Raw genomic sequence first — 20,470 nt, 5'->3', positions numbered from 1 at the left:
ACTGTAGATTAAATCTGAAGAAACTGCGAAAAGGTGGGCATTTAAGGAGATGGGACCTGGATAAACTGAAAGAGCCAGAGGTTGTACAGAGTTTCAGGGAGAGCATAAGGGAACAATTGACAGGAATGGGGGAAAGAAATACAGTAGAAGGAGAATGGGTAGCTTTGAGGGATGAAGTAGTGAAGGCAGCAGAGGATCAAGTAGGTAAAAAGACGAGGGCTAGTAGAAATCCTTGGGTAACAGAAGAAATATTGAATTTAATTGATGAAAGGAGAAAATGAAGCAGGCAAAAAGGAATACAAACGTCTCAAAAATGAGATCAACAGGAAGTGCAAAATGGCTAAGCAGGGATGGCTAGAGGACAAAAGTATTTCACTAGCGGTAAGATACAGGAAAGTTAAAGAGAGCTTTGGAGAAAAGAGAACCACTTGTATGAATATCAAGAGCTCAGATGGAAACCGAGTCCTAAGCAAAGAAGGGAAAGCAGAAAGGTGGAAGAAGTATATAGAGGATCTTGAGGATAATATTATGAAAATGGAAGAGGATGTAGATGAGCACTGAAAGGCCTGAGTCGAAACAAGGCCCCAGGTGTAGACAACATTCCATTAGAACTACTGACAGCCTTGGGAGAGACAGTCCTGACAAAACTCTACCATCTGGTGAGCAAGATGTATGAGACAGGCGAAATACCCTCAGACTTCAAGAAGAATATAATAAATCCAATCTCAAAGAAAGCAGGTGTTGACAAATGCGAAAATTATCGAACTATCACTTTGATGTCACGGCTGCTAAATACTAATGTGAATTCTTTACAGACGAATGGAAAAACTAGTAGAGACCAACATCAGGGAAGATCAATTTGGATTCCGTAGATATTTTGGAACATGTGAGGCAATACTGACCCTACGACATCTCTTAGAAGCTAGATTAAGGAAAGGCAAACCTACGTTCCTAGCACTTGTAGACTTAGAGAAAGCTTTTGACAATGTTGACTGGAATGCTCTCTTTCAAATTATGAAGGTGGCAGGGATAAAATACAGGGAGCGAAAAGCTATTTACAATTTGTACAGAAACCAGATGGCAGTTATAAGAGTCGAGGGACATGAAAGGGAAGCAGTGGTTGGGAAGGAAGTGAGACAGGGTTGTAGCCTCTCCCCGATGTTATTCAATCTCTATATTGAGCAAGCAGTGAAGGAAACAAAAGAAAAATTCGGAGTAGGTATTAAAATTCATGGAGAAGTAATAAAAACTTTTGCCGATGACACTAATTCTGTCAGAGACAGCAAAGGACTTGGAAGAGCAGTTGAACGGAATGGATAGTGTCTTGAAAGGAGGATATAAGATGACCATCAACAAAAGCAAATCGAGGATAATGGAATGTAGTTGAATTAAATTGGGTGATGCTGAGAGAATTAGATTAGGAAATGAGATGCTTAAAGTAGTAAAGGAGTTTTGCTATTTGGGTAGCAAAATAACTGATGATGGTCGAGATAGAGAAGATATAAAATGTAGACTGGCAATGGCAAGGAAAGCGTTTCTGAAGAAGAGAAATTCATTAACATCGAGTATAGATGAAAGTGTCAGGAAGTCGTTTCTGAGAGTGTTTGTATGGAGTGTAACCATGTATGGAAGTGAAATGTGGATGATAAATAGTTTAGACAGGAAGAGAATAGAAGCTTTCGAAATGTGGTGCTGCAGAAGAATCCTGAAGATTATATGGGTAGATCACATAACTAATGAGGAGGTATTGAATAGGATTGGGGAGAAGAGAAGTTTGTGGCACAACTTGACTAGAAGTTGGTAGGACATGTTCTGAGGCATCAAGGGATCACCAATTTAGTAATGGAAGGCAGCGTGGAGGGTAAATATCATAGAGGGAGACCAAGAGATGAATACACTAAGCAGATTCAGAAGGATGCAGGTTGCAGTAGTTACTGGGAGATGAAGAAGCCTGTACAAAAGAGAGAGTAGCATCGAGAGCTGCGTCAAACCAGTCTCAGGACTGAAGACCACAACAACAACAACAACTTATATGAACTGGCCATATGAAAATCCCCATATGAAATATTTACGTATGGTGTATTGTACATCGGCACAAAATACCACAAATTATATTTTTAATAAAAATAGGCATCATCATCATAAGTGGTTTTCTGTTTATATAAACAAACATTACATTCTAAGATACATATCATTTTATAAAAGTCCTCTCTTGCTTCAATGAATAATTTATAATAGGTTGCAAAAGTTAAATTGGATTGCACCTTGCAGTTCATTTTCAAACAGAAAATTTCACTTTTCCAATGTTTAGTATTTTGTACAAGCACTTTCACTCTTTTAATGAGATTTAACACTTTTTCTCACCAAGTTGTCCATGCCATCAGCATGTCCAAGTGACAGTTAGAAAGGAAATGCACTGCTGTCAGCTTCCTTGGAAGTGGTTCTCCTCGCCACAGTACATGAAAAAATTAGACAAAGTACCATACTTGAGTACATTCACTTTTACTTCTAATGAAGTCTAAGGAAAAAAATGTTTCACTCTAATGGCAAATGATAGTCATTACTTCATAATTAAATACATTACATAGTTCTCATAACATCACAATAATTAGCACTAACATTGACTATAGTACAAAAGGTGGGGACAAATAAAACTTTTAAAATTAAGTGCATATTACACTACAAAACATCACTCTAGCTCATAAATCTGTCCAAAATGGTTTAAACATGAAAGATTTGGGTTTCTTTTCCATTTACAAACTCACTCAAAGGCCAAGACCTGGTTTGCAATTCACATCATTTATGGACTCATCATCTTGATGTCCAAAATACGTACATTACCTCTAGCAAAAACTCAAAATGTGCAGTAGATACTAATCATTACAATATGAAAAAGAATAGTCACTATGACATAACTTAACTACCACTAAAATGAAAACTCTTTGATCCAGTCATTGTCCTACTTCTCCACCCAACTCTGAGTACTACTGCCATTAAACCAGAAAATTAAGTCTGCACAAAATCACAAAATGTTACCAAATTGTTGACCTTTTTATAATATTCACATCACTCTAGCAGTTAATCAGCAAAATTACTTTTCTTCATTCGAGTACTTCCACTTTAAGCTCATAATTCCTAAGAAAAAATAGAAGTTTTTGATATGCTACGGATCCAATGATGCAGCATTATATGACTAATATGTCACTAATGTATTTCTCTTTCTGTTAAGCTCCCATTACTGATCAGTCAAGATTATCACTTAGAAAAACTATTATTTCACTGTATTCCATCAAATTGCTTGAGATTCTAGTCTGAATGGCGATATACATACAAATCTTGCTTTTTTCCCCAGAAACATTACTCCAGGTAACTAAGTTTAAATTTTTATTTCCTTAATGTTAGACAAGGCTGTACCATGACACACTTCTGTAAGTAGATAGTTATCTCAATACACTGACTTCACTGAACACAAACATTTCTATTATACCACAATTAATATTAAGACCTAGTATTCGAGATGGTTTATGCTGCATATGGCCTCTGCTGCTGCACCAAGTTATACTAACTTCACACATAAGCTGATTACTCCAAATGTTAATTACAGTTTTCAGATAATCTGCACCTTCTCCTCCACATGTGCTGACACCTTCTTTCTATTTACCTTACCCCTTTGACAGAAATTCTTTAACCGTGGTACGAATTTACATTCAACATATTTTGTAACACCAGAATCCCTTTCTTCCTTGCTCTTATGATTCCATTACTTATCACTAACACAACATAATATATACAAAGATAACACTGGAGAAACCTTTTCCAAAATATTCCTATACTAAAGTATCCTTCTGTACAAAATCACATGAAAGTCAAAGATAGAATGTTTCTGATTCACTTATCAACTACATATATCATAGGAGAAGAGTTTTCCTGCCTCAGGAAACGAAAAATTAGACAAAAGGCTGGGGTAAGCACTATCACCACATAATGAATCCAACACAGAGTGTCGAACCCTCTACTTGTTTGTAGGTCTTACTTTTGTCTCAATGCACACTCCATTCTCCTAACAAAATCGATACTACCCAAGCTCAGAAACGGTTTAAACTGTTGTGGGTCAATACTCAAACATCTAATTGGCAATACATAGTGTTTCAGATCAATAATATTCTTTAATCAAAAAATCCTGTTAGTCTTTGAGTAAGCCAATTCATAAGAGTTGTCATGGGCAATGCGTACCACTCTGAAAGGACCATGATACACATGCGAAAACTTCTTAATCTTCTCATTTACTTTGCTATATTTTTCTTTGGTTTTCATGAGGACAAGGTTGCATATTCTGAAACTTGCTGGTTTCACTCCTTTGTCATTCCTTCTCTTCCTTCCTGCTGCTTTCTTTTTCATCATCTCGTTAGTCAATTTGATCTTTTTGTCTTACCTGAGGGAAATCCACTTCTGCTCTCATGATGTTGCAGGGTTTCTCATTGAGCATAAGTTCATATGTGGCATATCCTGTTGATTTGTTCCATAAAATGTGGATAATATTTTCAAAATGTCGAATTTGACTGCCCAAGCAGTGTGTTTCTTACTACAGTAAGTCCTTCACAGTCTATTAATTTCCTTCATAACCCTTTCACTCTTGTTACCGTGTGGAAAATAGGTAGAAATCTTTGTTTTATCTTGTGTACTGCCATACAGTGTTCAAACCTCTCTGAAATAAATTGTGGGCCATTGTCAGACAAAATTGATTTTGGTACCCCTACATTGCAAAAGTAATCAGATGTCAACTTCTCCATTACAGTATTAGTATTTGCCTTCTTAATTCGATACAGTTTTACATATTTTGAGAATGTGTCCAAAACAACGAAAATATACTTTCAACCTCCTGTAGATGGAGGCAATGCTCCTAGAAGGTCAACTGCTATAACCTCTATAGGTTCACTAGGAAGGTCAGACTGCATTAAGCCTTTTGATGTCACACCAGTTGTCTTTACTCTCTGACATTTATCACATCTTTCTAGTCTCTCCTTAACCCTTCTCCACAAGTTGTTAAATGTTACTTTCTCCTGTATCTTAGCTACTATTTTCCTGATCCCATAATGTTCAGAACTCTCATGCAAGTAGTCAATAAATTTATCAACATGTTGGTCAGGAAAGCTTAACTTCCAGTCCTGATCATTCAAATTTTTCCTCCTAAAAAACAACCCTTTGTGTATAGTATAGTACCGTTTCACCTTTGGAATGTAGTAATACTGTTTAACCAACCTTAAATTTGTACCCTCATTCTGCTACCTTCTCATTTGCTTGCAAATTTTTCTAAGTTTCTTGTCCTTCACTCCCTGCAAATAAAGCAACCTTACTTGTTCTTCATGGTTCTCACTACTGTCAGTATCCTTCTTCCCTGTTGGCAACCTAGATAACACATCAGGCACAATATTGTTTTACATACCTTACCTCCAAATCAAATTGGTGGAAATACAAAGCCCACCTAGTTAACCTGGTGTGTTTCTACCTGCACTTCTGAAGGTAATTCAAAGCCTTATGATCTGTATACGCTATGGTCTTATGTCTAAGTAAATAGTACTCAAACTTTTGAAATCCAAATTTAATTGCCAAAGCCTCTAACTCTGAAATGGAATAGTTTTTTTCCATGTGGTCGTAATGTTCTACTAACAAAAGCAATGGTTTTGTGTTCATCCCCCAACTCAATTGGAAAATTTCTATCCCCAAACCACAAAAACTTGCATACAGAAAGTCAGTGAAAAATTTGGAGGTCCTAGCATCTTATTATTTACTAATTCCTTTTTCAAACTCTGAGATGCATCTTCTGACTCCTCTGTCCAATCCCACACCACATTCTGTTTCAACAAAACACCAAGGCAAGTATAGTTAAATCACATCTGATGTGAACTTTCGGTAGAAGCCAAACAAGCCATATGTAGCTTTAAGATCCTTCTTGTTCTTGGGGTGTGGGAAATCTGCAATGGCAGCAAACTTTTCTGCATCAGGATGTATACCTTCCTTGTTAATCCTGTGACCCAAAAATGAAATTTCCTTCTTTACAAATTCAGATTTACTTAATTTTAGTTTTGTACTTCATCTATACATAGCCCTCAGTACAACACTTACCTTCATGTAAAAATGCTGTACATGGCCTAGATTCCTTGGCCAAACTGATATTCCAATAGCCACAAGTCAAATCAAAAGGAGTCTGAAACTTACACTCATGGAACTTTTGCAAAATGTCGTCTATGTTAGCTGGTGTATCACTCGCCCCTACAATGATTTCATGTAACTTGTTGGCATCCAGAACCAACCTGACTCCACCATTCTTCTCCTTTACAACCACATGTGGGTTATTATACCAGCTGGTTGACCTTTTAATAATCCCCCATGAGACCATCTTTTGGATTTCTTTTCTCTCCGCTTCCTTTTCTGAAAATGGAATAATATATTTTTTTCTGAAAAATGGTTCATGATCCTTAAATTTTAATTTGCACTCAAAATCTTTTACCAAACATGGGCTGTCTGAAAATGCCTTACTGGTGCTTTTAATTCCTCCCTTTGATTATCTGCAACATCTCCAATATCCTCAACTCCCTTTATTATTTCCAACCTTACTCTCTCCTCCTCGTCGTCCTCAGTAACCTGCCCAGTAGTCAAAACTCCTAATGGCAAATCTAATTCAGATTGCACACACTTGCCCATCCCTTCCCAAAATGATACTTCCTACCTACTTCTATTGCACTTAAAATTAAACTTACCACTAGCAAAATCAATATTTATGCACCATTTGTACAAGAAATGAGTCCCAAAAATTACATCAATGCTGAGATTTCAAATCACCAAGAAATTGCACTCCTACAGCTATCCTGCCTATTCTAGTTAATTGTACCTATCATTTCACACTCCTTGATAGCTTACCAGTTGCATTAATAATTTTTATTCCAGAAACATGCATCACTACTATACCCTCTGTGTTCTTAATAGAGCCAAAAAATGCCTGTGAAGTGCCATTCAAGTCACTACCACTGTCCAGTAAACACTTAACATGTATACATTGTACACTTGCTGTTATCACAGGGTGCCACACTTCCTTTTCACTTACTATGTGATCTTCTTCATACAACAAATTCTCAATAGTCCTTTCCCTGGAAAAACTATCATCCTGCTTACCAAAACAATTATCAGACACAGTAAAATGACAGATAGCATGGGTCTCATCCTCATTACCACTCTCAAACTCTAACTCTTCATTAAGCCTAATATTATCCTCCTTTATTCTTTTTTTACTTAACACATTGCCATAATTATAAATTCAAATACCTCATCCTCATCACTGCTGGATTTATCACTACTATCTTCATTACAGCTACTGTCAGAACCAGACCCACTGTCACTTTCGTTCTCCTCAAATACTTGGCTAATTAGTTGACCCTTGTTTCCATTATTGGACCACAAAGCAAAACACCTGAATTTCTCATGTTCTCTTAAAAATTTACCATCCATTTTTATACTTTGGACATCCTGAGCAACAGCAACGCACTCTGTTTCATCACTTAGTTTTATTATAGTAACTTCCTCCTCTCCTTTTACAGTATAAACATAGCAACATGCACCATCATTCAACATCTCACTAGAATTAGAATTTACTCTTGTCTTGCTACTATCATTTACATTACCCTTAACTGTGATTACACCACATTTATATACATGTGGATCTTCATGACTACCTGCTCTAGTGTAATCTGAAACTGGAGCATTACATAGTTTAAATGGTTTGATTCAGAATTGCCATCTTCTCCTCCATTTCTATACCTCAAATTTCTACTAGAACTAGTTCTGTTCATCCTATTTACCTGAAACGCTCTCCCTGATTGATTATTATCTACAAAATTCCTCCTACAATCTTCCACTGAGGGCTTCACCCTCTCCATTTTATCAACACAATTCAAAAAATCACTAATATTACCCCTAGGGGCAAGTACAAACAATTCTCTAACTTTCTGAGGCAACTTAGTTTCTAACTCTATAATTACTAATTCACCACCTATCTCTTTGTCCACATATTTCAGTTTGCTTATCCAAAACTGAAAGAAACCTTTCACACTACCCTTTCTAGAGTTAAATCTCTCTCCTGCTCAAAATTCTCTGTTGCAGCTCTTTGGACCAATACCGGAACCATGTGGATAGATTCACACATTAAGAAGCACAGACAACTCTACATGCAAAAGGGATTGACGCCCCATTTGTCGTTCCGTAGGCGTACTGTGTTTCAGTCATTGTTGCCTGTAGCCACAAGTATACGACCTTCATCTTTATATTATTCTAAGTGGGACAAGTAACTGCCAAGTAATTGGAGAAATATACTGCGAGTGTAAACCCCAAGCCCTCAAGGTCAGTAACACTGTCAGAAGTCTGCGATACTTTAAATCTGACATTAGAGACTTTTCGTCCAGTGACATTTGCGCTAGCTTATCAGTATCGCAGAAATGCTGTACCTTCTGCAGTAAAAGGTGGAACATATTGTCTCTTATCCCACATTTACTTTGTATCCCTTCCACATGGAAGTGATGGAAAGATAAAACAGCTTATGTCATGCTAATTTGGCTTAACAACAAGTCAAGGGCAACTCTTTTTTAAGTACTGGGACCCTATAGTTTTAAAAATTTGTTTGTCCTTCACCTGATCCTTCTGATACAGTTTCTGTTGCTGTCTGTACTTACAATGAGAGGCACTTTTCTTGTCCTGTAATAGCTTTGCACGGAATCTAGCAATCTGCACATTCTGATACTCCACAAGCTTTTTCTAGACACAAATAACTAGACTTAATTTAACTTCTTAATTGTCAAAGCAGGTCTGTGTTGACGATTTATATGAATCTGGCACTGATATATCGAGAGTTGAAATTGCTGCTTCTGTGCCATAGGATTGTTTTACAGTTTTAGATGTCAGGTTTCTCTTTATCGTCAGTTGAGGTGGTGGGATTATGGAGTGTCCAATTCCACCCGCCTCCTTGCCGCGTGACGTAAGGGTGTTGTTTGTAACATCATTACGGCGCGGAGTTTATTGGTTGGTTGTGTTTGTAGATGCCACCTTGTTGTGTTTGATAGTCACCCTGGTAGTCTATGTGTATGTGCTTAGTGTAAAGTGTTGTATTGGGTTTATTTGAGCTTGGGTTTAGGATGTAAGCATAAGAATTTCGGTGTTAGAATGGAAAATTTTAGATCTTAAGTGTGCTGCCTAAAAAGAAAATGCTATAGGACAGACTGAATAAAAGTATGCTGTCTGTCCTGTTTGTCGGCCAGTACAGGGAGAAGGACTTCTAAGTGCAAAGCAGGCAGTACTGACATTTTTAGGTTGTACCAAGAAGGCGAACACTATGAACAAATGTTCCAACAGTAATTAAACTTTATTCTAGATAATTAATTCCTCTTTTATTGCTATTTGGCGGTCATTGTCTCATCACTATTTACTGCCTGAGGCTAACATAAGGTTATTCACACAAGATCAGATGCTGATACTACACCCATTTGCAGAGATGCATGACACAACTGTAATGTGGTGTGTAATGTCATGGTGAGGGTGGATGTTTTTGAGTCTGTCTGTGTTTGTAGATGGTGTGATGTAGTATTTGGTGCCGCTATCTCATGCTGGATGTTTGTTGGTGAGTTGTTTGACATGAACTGATTGTTTCAGATAGGTATTGGAAGAATTTGTGCTGGCATTCTGATGAGTTACTTTGGATTTGCATAGTATGGCTGATGGATTCAGAGTTAAATTTTTCTTTGTTCTTCATTTGTGTATAAGATACAGATATTTATGAGTAGGTGATTGCATGTTGCAATGGGTGACTATATGATGGTTGTGTTAGAGTTCCTACAGTTAGCTGGACTGATGGTGAACAGTTTTGGATTTTTACTTCTTTTCTCTCTCTCTCTCTCTCTCTCTCTCTGTGTGTGTGTGTGTGTGTGTGTGTGTGTGTGTGTGTGTGTGTGTGTGTGTGTGTGTGTGTGTGTTTGGGGGGGGGGGGCGGTTAAGTACTTCTGTGTTTTTTGTTTTATATTCTGTATATGGTATGAGTTTCTTGACTATAGTTGTTTGTGTATATTGAAACTGGTGATGTATTTGTAAATTAGTGATGATGCAACTTTCCATAATTTTCAAGTGTTCCTTGTTAGAGTGTCATAATTGTGTTGGATTGTGTTTGGTAGGTATCATGGCTATTGATGTACCATCGTTGTAAGAAATCATTTCTGGAGTTAGTCATGTGAGCATGGTTTCATTTGTTGTATTGTGGACTTTGTTTTAGACAGAGTAAGTGAAAGTGTGGATAATGGATTTTAGAATTTGAGATGTGGTTTTTTGTACAGTGGGTTTCATATTTTGATGCCATGTTGGTCAAGTGAAATTTGTGTCATCGAGTTTTGAAGTTGTATGCCAGTTCACAGTATCTAGGGCTTTGTTTGAGCTATACGGTTGAAGTAAAATTCACAACACAATGTTTTAGAGTTGTATGTTTTTTCCTGGTATGGAGGGCTTTTTTGGAAATACATAGGTCAGGTGAAAATTGTGGTGTTAAGTTTCTGAGCTGTGTATGGGTTATTGGTATTGTGGGCTTCATTTGAGATTTATAGACCATGCAAAAATTACAACACACATAGTTTTCGTTTTTGCAATTCATTTGTGTTAAATTTTAAGGATTTTGTGCACTTGATTATTGGGTGAATATTTGTTTTGTAGTGATATCATTGTTCTTACTGTCATATATTTCATTTGTCCCCACCAGGAACCCTCTTCTTCATTCACTAGCCTTTTCAGTTTCATTCTGTTGCTGGTGTTAAATATCACATGTTATTCATGTTTGCTCGCTGGTGTAATGACTTCGTGGTCACCATATTGTACATTTCTGAAATGGATGTGTACACCACGTTGATGACATTACTACTTAAAAAACGTGATTCAAGTCATGACCTTCAGTTATGCCACTTTACTTTTATAATAGTTACAGCAGAGATCCCTTTATATAGACTCATTTTGCTTTTCGGATATGGTTGGTGTGTGTTTTGAACACTTAAAAATAATACTATGTTCCAAGGATCATTGGTCCGCTTCTATCAAAATGGTGTATTTTACGTAGGTGGATCCTTTAGTTATAGCAAGATGGGAGAACGAAACATGTGCACATTGAATGTGGTGAGAAGTATGTGCAGTTCACACCTGGCCACAGATGCCTAACTCCAACAATGCTGCAAACATGCAATACGTATGTACCATCTGATGATGGTGATACAAAACAAGTCATGGTAAATAAAGATTAAAAAATAATGCAAAAGGTGGCCAGTTGCAGTAATTTATGGAAACCTTTATTCATCACACTCACATTGTCCCACATATATAAGGGATGGACCTTAAAGTTTTAAAATTGTGTTGGCTCCTGTCAGAATATATTAGTAGGAAAATAACAGAAAACCTTTGCGGCTGTTGTTGAATGCTTTCATGAGCCTTTGGAAGATTGAGTGACAAATGATTACTATGTTTTGTTCTAAAATTTTATTATAATAACTTAGTGGCTGACAAACAACTGGTATCACAGGGTTGTTGGTTGTATACAACATTCCACATACTTAGAGTGAACAACAGCTGCACACAAAATGCAAGTGCAGCACAACAAACATTCAGATTATTTTTATTGTTGTCTTTGTCAGCATCAGTGGGAAGTTCATCAGTGGGGGTGGTGGACAGGGTAACAGTTGGCTCTCCCCTTTCCGTATCCTACTACCCCAGAGAAAGTTGTGAGGTGCCTAAAAGTCAGACATTATAGTGAGCACATTGCTGCCATCCAGATAGCACCCTGGGCCACGGGGTGTACAGGAAGAAAACGCACACCAATCTGTATTTGCAAGTGGATAGCTGCCACCACCCTGTGCAGAGGAATGGGGTGCTAAAAACACTGGTGCACAGGGCATGCACCATCTCTGATGCAGAGAGTCTGCCCCAAGGACTGGAACATCTCAAAACTGTATTCCAGAAAAACGGGTACTTGGAATGGCAGATCAGATGTGCTATCCACCCTTCCTCTACAGTACAGCATGTGGAGATGGAAGAAGTCACGGAGAAAGAGATAGCCACTGCCTATATATTGTATAATGGTGCACTATCAGGGAAAATAGGATGAATATTGAGGAAACACCGAGTAGGAACTGTCTTTTGCCCACCAAATAAAATGCAAGCATTATTGGGAAGCGTAAAAGACGATCTCGGTTTGCGGAAGGCTGGCATATACCAGATTACGTGTCAATGTGGGAAGACTTACATTGGACATACAGTGCACACCATTGAAGATCATTGCCGAGAACATCAGAGGCACACTCGATTTGGGCACCCCAACAAGTTGGCGGTCACATGACTGTTCATCTGAAAATCACAAAATGGACTACCAACATACCAGGATCTTGGCACAGACATCTAAATACTGGGACAGCATCGTTAGAGAGGCTATTGAAATTCATACCAGGCAGAGACTCATCAACCGAGATTGCATCTACAATCTCTGCAGGGCATGGGAACCAGCATTGAGTCTAATTAAAAAGACACTCAGCAAAGGAAACAAACAGGTGACTAGGGCAGACGTGGCAATTACACCGACACCACCATAGACGCCAACGCCAGTGTCTCACCAACCACTGATGCGCCGGCGGGGACCATGGAGAGAATGCCTTGTGAGGGGAGGGGATTTAAAATGGCCGCCTGCCCTCATGAGCTCAGTTCATCAGCACACATGACGATGCCGACATGTTCAAAATGTTCAAATGTGTGTGAAATCTTATTGGACTTAACTGCTAAGGTTATCAGTCCCTAAACTTACACACTACTTAACCTAAATTACCCTTAGGACAAACACACACACCCATGCCCGAGGGAGGACTTGAACCTCTGCCGGGACCAGCCACACAGTCCATGACTGCAGCACCTTAGACCACTCGGCTAATCCCCCGTGGCTGCTGACATGTCTGATCGGCGAAATATTGTGCTTGTTGGACACTATGGACTCAAATACACCCATGGACTGTTCAAGCAAGAAATACACTAGCAGAAACTGAAGAATCACATGAAAATTTCTGCCGGATAGTGACTTGAACCTGCATTTCTCTCTTATTGTGAGAAAATATTCCATTTAGTTTTGGGTTTGTCATCAGATGTTAATATCAAGCAATCCAAACGTGAATGGGATGAAGAAATACTGAATATTCATCTGTCCTGGAAAACTCATCAAAGACTCACTGTGCATCTGTTTAGAATAATCAAGAAATGGAAAATCCAGGATGGAATGTAATGAAATGAAATCATGTGGCTAGGGCCTCCCGTCAGGTAGACTGTTCATGGGTGCAGGTCTTTCGAGTTGACGCCACTTCGGTGACCTTCGCGTCGATGGGAAGAAAATGATGAAGATTGGGACACCACAACATCAGTCCCTGAGCAGAGAAAATCTCCGACCAACCGGGAATAGAACCAGGACCCAGAAGACTGCCATTCTGTCGTGCTGACCATTCAGCTACTGGGGGCAGATGTGGAATGTAATAATATTGTGAAAAGCAGAGTTGCTACTCACCATATAGTGGAGATGCTGAGTTGCAAATAGGCACAACAAAAAGCTTTTTGCCAGTAAGGCATTCATCAGGATTAGACGACAAATACACACATACACACTCATGCAAATGCAAATAACACACATGACTGATGTCTCAAGCAACTGAGGCCACACTGTGAGGAGCAGCACCAGTGCATGATGGGGGTGGTGACTGGGTGGGGTAAGGAGAAGGCTGGGGTGGGGAGGGGGATGGATAGTAGGGTGGGGGTGATGGACAGTGACATGCTGTTGGGGTTGGGGAGTGCACAGGGATGAGGTGGATAGAGGGTAGGGCAGCTATGTGTAATTGGGAGGTTAGATGGATGGCAGCATAGAGGGAGGAGGGTGGGGGAGGGATAGCGGGAAAGGAGAGAAGTTAAAAGACTGTGCGATGGAGGAATGAGGGATGTGTAGTGTTGGAATGGGAACAGAGAAGGGGTTGGATGGGAGAGGACAATGACTGACTAACTTTAAGGCTAGGAGGGTTATGGGAATATAGATATATTACAGGGAAATTTCCCACCTGCACAATTCAGAAAAGCTGGTTTTGGTGGGAAAGGTCTATATGACACAGGCTGTGAAGTAGTCATTAAAATGAAAGATGTCATGTTTGGCAGTGTGCTTGTTTCTTGGCCACAGTTTGTTGGTGACAATTCGCGCAGACAAACTGCTTATTGGTCATCATTCCCACATAGAATGCAGCTAAGCTTGTAGATCACATGACTGGCTTCACAGGTAGCCCTGCCATTGATGGGATAGCTGATGTTTGTGACCTGACTGATTTAAGTGGTGGTGGGAGGATGTATAGGACAGGTCTTATATCTAGGTCTATTACAGGGGTATGATCCATGAGGTAAGAGGTTGTGTAGAGATGGATGAATATACTGTGTAGGTTCTGTGAACAGCAGAATACCACTTTCGGAATGGTGGGAAGGATAGTGGGCAGAACATTTCTCATTTCAGGACACAAGAAGAGGTGGTCGAAACCCGGTGGAGGATGTAATTCAGTTGCTCCAGTCCTGGGTGGTGCTGAATTATGAGGGGAATGCTCCTCTGTGGCTGGATGGTGGGACTTTGGGAGGTGGTGGGAGACTGGAAACGTAAGGCTCAGGAGATTTGTTTTTGTGCAAGGTTGGGAGGATAATTACAGTTTGTGAAGGCTTCAGTGAGACCCTCAGCATGCTTTGAGAGGGACCAATGAGGATACAACTACCATGAGTGGCTAGGCTGTGTGGAAGGGACGTTTTGATATGGAAGTATATTTGGCTGAATATTTGTGGCAGTCTTTTTGTTGTGCCTATCTGCATCTCTGTTATATGGTGAGTAGCAACTCCCCTTTTCATGATATTGTTATGTTTAGAATAAGGTATAATGAGACAATTATAACACATTCAGCTAATGATACACAGCTTCTTATTTGTCATGTGTTCAGTTCTTTTTCCTTGATTCTTTCCACACATCACTTCTCCTCTGCTTGTGACTTCAGATTGATCAATCTGTGAGAGTATATAATGGGCTATGAAAATGAACACTTATTTACAACCGTTCCTTCTAGATATGATCAGTTTGGTTTGACCTTTTGTATTTGATGTGATCTTGAAGAAATAAAACAAGCAGAAGTAGCAACAATTATGATCAGTGTTTGATTTGTAAAAAATAAAAATTAAAAAATAGAGGTACCAGTACTGTGACCTACCAGAGAGCATTTTTTTAAATTAATGTCTTAAAAAATTATTTCAATACTTTTTTTGATCTGAGGTATTGGTATGGTATACCATCACAAATCAAGCACTGGTTATAACAACAAAAGCAATTGTTTTCTTTGCAATAGTGACACCAGTAACTTTACCTGAATTGCTTTGTCATCTCACAGCAATAAAAGAGGAAGATTCATGAATGAGATTTTCACTCTGCAGCGGAGTGTGCGCTGATATGAAGCTTCCTGGCAGATTAAAACTGTGTGCCCGACTGAGACTCGAAGTCGAGACCTTTGCCTTTCACGGGCAAGTGCTCTACCAACTGAGCTACCAAAGCACGACTCACGCCCGGTACTCACAGCATTACTTCTACCGGTATCTTGTCTCCTACCTTCCAAACCTTACAGAAGCTCTCCTGCGAACCTTGCAGAACTAGAGCACTTGCCCGCGAAAGGCAAAGGTCCCGAGTTCGAGTCTCGGTCAGGCACACAGTTTTAATCTGCCAGGAAGTTTCAGGAAGATTCATGTTTGATAATATCATGAAGATGATAATTGCCACTCACCACATAGTGGAGATGCTGATTCGCATATAGGGATAACAAAAAGACTGTCAAACAAAGCTTTTGGCCAATCAGGTCTTCATTAGAATCAGACAGCACACACACAAACACAACACACACACACACACACACACACACACACACACACACACACACACACACACATATGGCCACAGTCTGTGGCTGCCAAGGCAAGACTTTGAGCATCATGCACTGCTGCTTGCAGTCTGGCTGAGGCTGTGGCCATGTATGTGTGTGTTTGTGTGTGAGGTATGTTTACACACACACACACACACACACACACACACACACACACACACACACACACACACACACACACACACACACACACACGTGTGTGTATGTGTGTGTGTGTGTGTGTGTGTGTGTATGTGTGTGTGTGTGTGTGTGTGTGCGCGTGTGTCGTGTTTGATTCTGATGAAGGGCTGTTTGACAGTCTTTTTGTTGTACTTATCTGTGACTCAGCATCTCCATTATGGATTTGTTATAATGACCTGTTTTATATGTCTTTTATCAGTTATGTCCTTGCTCACCACAACCACTCAAAGAGACTAATAACAGAAATTGATCTCATGAATTTCTGTGTGTTGGAGGAACAGCAAGGTAGAGGGATCTGCTAGTATAGATTTATCATAGACCAGTATAACAGAATTTAAAAATTATTTCAAAGTAATCAATGAAATCAAAATATTTTTTGATTGGCTCTGTATGGTATCTGAACCCTGTCACATTCATCTTTTGTCATAATATATTCGGTTACATTAATAAAAAATTTTGAGTACACGACATGAAAGCCCCATGTATAATGGGCAGTCAAATGAAAACAAGACTAATGGAAGAAGTAAGTTAACTGTGTATTATTTAAAAAGTAATCACCATGGTTGTGAATACATTTATGCCACTGTGAGACAAGATGGTCAATCCCTTCACAGAGAAATGTTTGGGGTTGCCTACGGAACCACGATTGTACCCATGTGTGCGCCTTATGGTGTGAAGCAAATGGATGGCCAAGAACTTCTTTCTTCAGGGCTTCAAAAATATGGAAATAACACGAGGAGAGATTGAGACTGTATGGAGGCTGTGTGAAGGTTTCTCAGACAAAACTATGCAGCATAGTTGAAGCAACCTGCCAACGAAACACCTGCCAAGGTGTACACTGCAGAAATTTCGCTGGCAGACCCTTACATATTCTCCATAAAGTCACAGTCTCTCCTCATGTGATTTCCATATTTTAAACCCCTGAAGAAAGACATTCATAGCTGACCTTTTGATTCAGAAAATGAAGTGCATGCCTGAATAGAATAATGTTTCCGGAGGCAACTGCAAACATTTTTCCACAAAGACATTGACTACCTAGCCTTACAGTGGAATAAATGTGTTAACAACTATGGCCATTGCTTATGTATTAATGACTAGTTTACTTACTTTTTTTCAGATGTTTCATATTATTTTGACTGCCCTTGTATGCCACTGCTACTAAGTTTGCTTTTGTAGATCTGTGTACATTTTACGCAAGTGCTCTATTACTATTTTATAGCATTTTATTTCTTATAATACCATGTTCCTCTCAGAGACTTGCAGCAGTGTGCTGGGTTAAAGATCTCGCTAAGTTTCATATGTTTTTGGAATCCAGCTAGCTTATCTGCAGAGCTAAAGCAATCAACAGTAACTTCATGAACACTGATTAACATGAGCCATTTGTGATCTGAGAACCTTATACTCACTTATTTGAGGTGGATTCAGCAGAAGACATGCTTCTACTGCACAGATGAGGAACTTGAAATTTAGGAAGTTGGAATAATTCAATTTGCTAAACTCTGCTCCTCAGATAATGTTTTTATTTCTTTTTTATACTATGCTGTTACAAGGTGCAGCACATTTACATAAAGCACCAAATTCTTATTTAGGTGATGTTTCAGTAAAGTTAATTATTCATCAGTTTATTTGAGTTCTGCTAATGGCAATGGTATCGTTAATTTTTCACTGTACATGTTCTTTTAAGATAAATCTGTAATTTACTTTATTCAGAAGCCATATGGTCAGAAACATACTGTGAGGTAACAATTGTTTATTCCCAGAGTGACATAAATTATTTGAAGGCCCTCATTTCACTCTTTCAGTAAACATTTTATTATTTGTGAAAAGTCATTAACTAAAAAGTTATTCGTAATTAAAGTCGCCACCACCCATAAAATAATATTATTATTTGTACCTTTCAGTATGTTTATAAAATCATAAATCTATTTGTAATTTTCTTGTTCTAATTTTTCTAAACTGGAAAATAGCTTCGGTTATCAGAGTAATTTGACAATTAAGAAAGGAGGAAAACTACTATCCTGTGGAATTTACAAGAGTTTCAGTAAATTCCCATGGCAGTGTGCATGGTATGAATAAAATAATCCACCCAACTTTATTTATTTCCCAATCATCTATCACATAGATAAACCTAATTATTACCTGCTTCCTCATTATGTCATTGCCACTAATTTTGATGTTGTTCTTTTTATATAGCATAAGGAATTTAGATCCTAGTAATTGATACAGTAACTTCTCCATGGCAGAGTCATGATTAGCTATTTTCATCTTAATGTCTCAATGTAAAAATTCATAGTGTGCACTCATCCATTCCACATTTCAATGTCAAAGTAACTAATATGAGCAGATCTTACTGTTACAGTCACTCAGTATGATTATTTCATGAACTTGGTTGTAAAATCTGGCTGTAGTCGTCCATGTAACTATTCTGTGTTAAATTGTTAGTAAAGCTCCAGTGACTGAGTTCTTTCAAATGATATTTTCTGAAGATTTACATTTTGGTGGACTTGAATATGTTTACAGTTCATCCAGTGTAGTAGCTCACTTTGTTTATTTGAACTATAAAAGTAATTGATAGCAGAAGTTAATCTTCTTCATTATGTGTTTTGGCACTAAGAAATGTGAAGTAATGTCAAGTTTAAATCACTGCTTTCATGTCAAGCATTGAAACATTAGATTACATCCCCCACCAATTTCAGAGAGTGAGACTTCAAAAGTGTAGAATTACCAAAGTATACCAGCAATATAACCAAGTCAGTAATGTTACATAGTTTGTTTAGATTTTCACTGGGCAACTGGAGAGTCCGCAATGATGAAGAAAAGCTTCCTAATGATGCACTAAACATAAAATGTGGCTACTCATACAACTAAGTAGAGAGGAATGCACATAAAAAAAGCATTTTGTAAGCAGCTTCCTTTCCAACTGGAAAAACAAGTTGCCCAAAACTGCAATACTAAATGCTATACTGTACAGTGTGCTCATTGATACATGAAGTGTTTGTTTCTATTTCAGGAAGTGAACAAATCATATGAGGAAAGAGTCAATTTTGTAAAGATTTCTATTCTTCATATACATGATATGCCTATAAGAGTTACTGTTAAGTCAATTAAAAGTTCATCAGGCTGTAGCAGTCACTGCCAAATGTAGATGTTGTCGTGCAGTGGAGGAATGTTGGACGTGAATGAAAACTGTCATGATGCACCATATTAAAACTCGACCGAGATCTTCAAGTGTTTTATTATTCGCAGTTACAGTACCGTGTTCCTCTCGGCCTGCGTCACAGGATCCCACAAAGCTGAAGATACTACTCTGCTGTCTGCAAAGCAGCTTGGCACGGAATGGCTACCTCAGTGACCCATGCAACATACTGTGGTGTGCCGGCCTCATACGGCCGCGGTGTTATGATGACATCAGGATGCATCGGCAGCCGACTCAGTGGCCCCCATCCCTGTTGCCTCAGTGCTGCTCGCTGGGAGCTGCAGGGTGGCCCGCTGCATGCTTCTTCACCACCGTGGTTAAGGTCGCGACGACAACAAGCGCCCGCAATCCAACAGCCAAATCTGTGGTCCTCGCCTCAGAATGCCTCCCATGTGTATTGGGAGTCAACGAGACTGCCCACGGTAGTGAGCCATGGAGTGGCCGGCCGCTGGCTGGCTACGGACCCCGCGTTGGCCTCAGAGGGTCAAAGCAGCGACCCATTGCGGATAGAAACGCTGGTGCTCCGTCTGCTGCTGTGTGTAGCTGGTGGTGTGACATGCCCCACCGTCCAGGAGAGGTGCCACACTTGAATGACTCTCGTTAGAAAACCGGCACCTATTTATATGTGGCTGTGAGCCTGTGTTTTGCTGACCCGCCTGAGTGACATACTCATAACACCTAGGTAACTAACGCCATGCAAACTGCTGTGTTTACTCTTTTCAGCGGTTCGAGATCCCTGTGGCCTCCACTCTACTTCACATTTGTGTCTTACTGTCAACAGGCCCATGCCAGGCTGCAACTTGTGCACTCAGAAATATTGCACCAAATCTAACTTTTAAATCAGAAAGACCCGGTCCCTGGGTCAACTTCTAATTACTCTTAAGCTTGTTTAGGTTGGCATGCACTTATGACATTTACTACTACTATTAGAAAACTTATACATGTTCTAGTGATCTTAAAACACATGCCATGAGACAAAACGTAAAAATTCCTTACTGGATGACCACTCCACTTAATGCCCAATCAACCCCTTACCTACCCGTCTTATGCTCTC

At 39.1% G+C, this 20,470-nt stretch overlaps 1 long non-coding RNA gene across 3 annotated transcripts in view; it reads right to left on the bottom strand.

Annotated features, from left to right (window-relative positions):
• The window catches only part of LOC126427051 (uncharacterized), a 125,351-nt gene that overhangs the window by 76,892 nt on the left and 27,989 nt on the right, over nt 1-20,470 (bottom strand). For 2 of the 3 annotated variants that reach the window (XR_007576512.1, XR_007576513.1), the window contains exons 2-3: nt 6,124-6,429; nt 2,365-6,025 (exon numbers count right to left, since the gene is read on the bottom strand). This is a non-coding gene — a long non-coding RNA (uncharacterized LOC126427051). Of the gene's footprint in view, nt 1-2,212; nt 6,026-6,123; nt 6,430-20,470 lie in introns of those variants that run through there. The other variant, XR_007576511.1, reaches the window with a different exon arrangement.

Source organism: Schistocerca serialis, chromosome 11 (assembly GCF_023864345.2).
Source record: "Schistocerca serialis cubense isolate TAMUIC-IGC-003099 chromosome 11, iqSchSeri2.2, whole genome shotgun sequence".
Lineage (NCBI taxonomy): Eukaryota > Metazoa > Arthropoda > Insecta > Orthoptera > Acrididae > Schistocerca > Schistocerca serialis.
The sequence above is the reverse complement of the archived record's forward strand: the minus strand, read 5'-3'. Positions and strand labels throughout refer to the sequence as shown.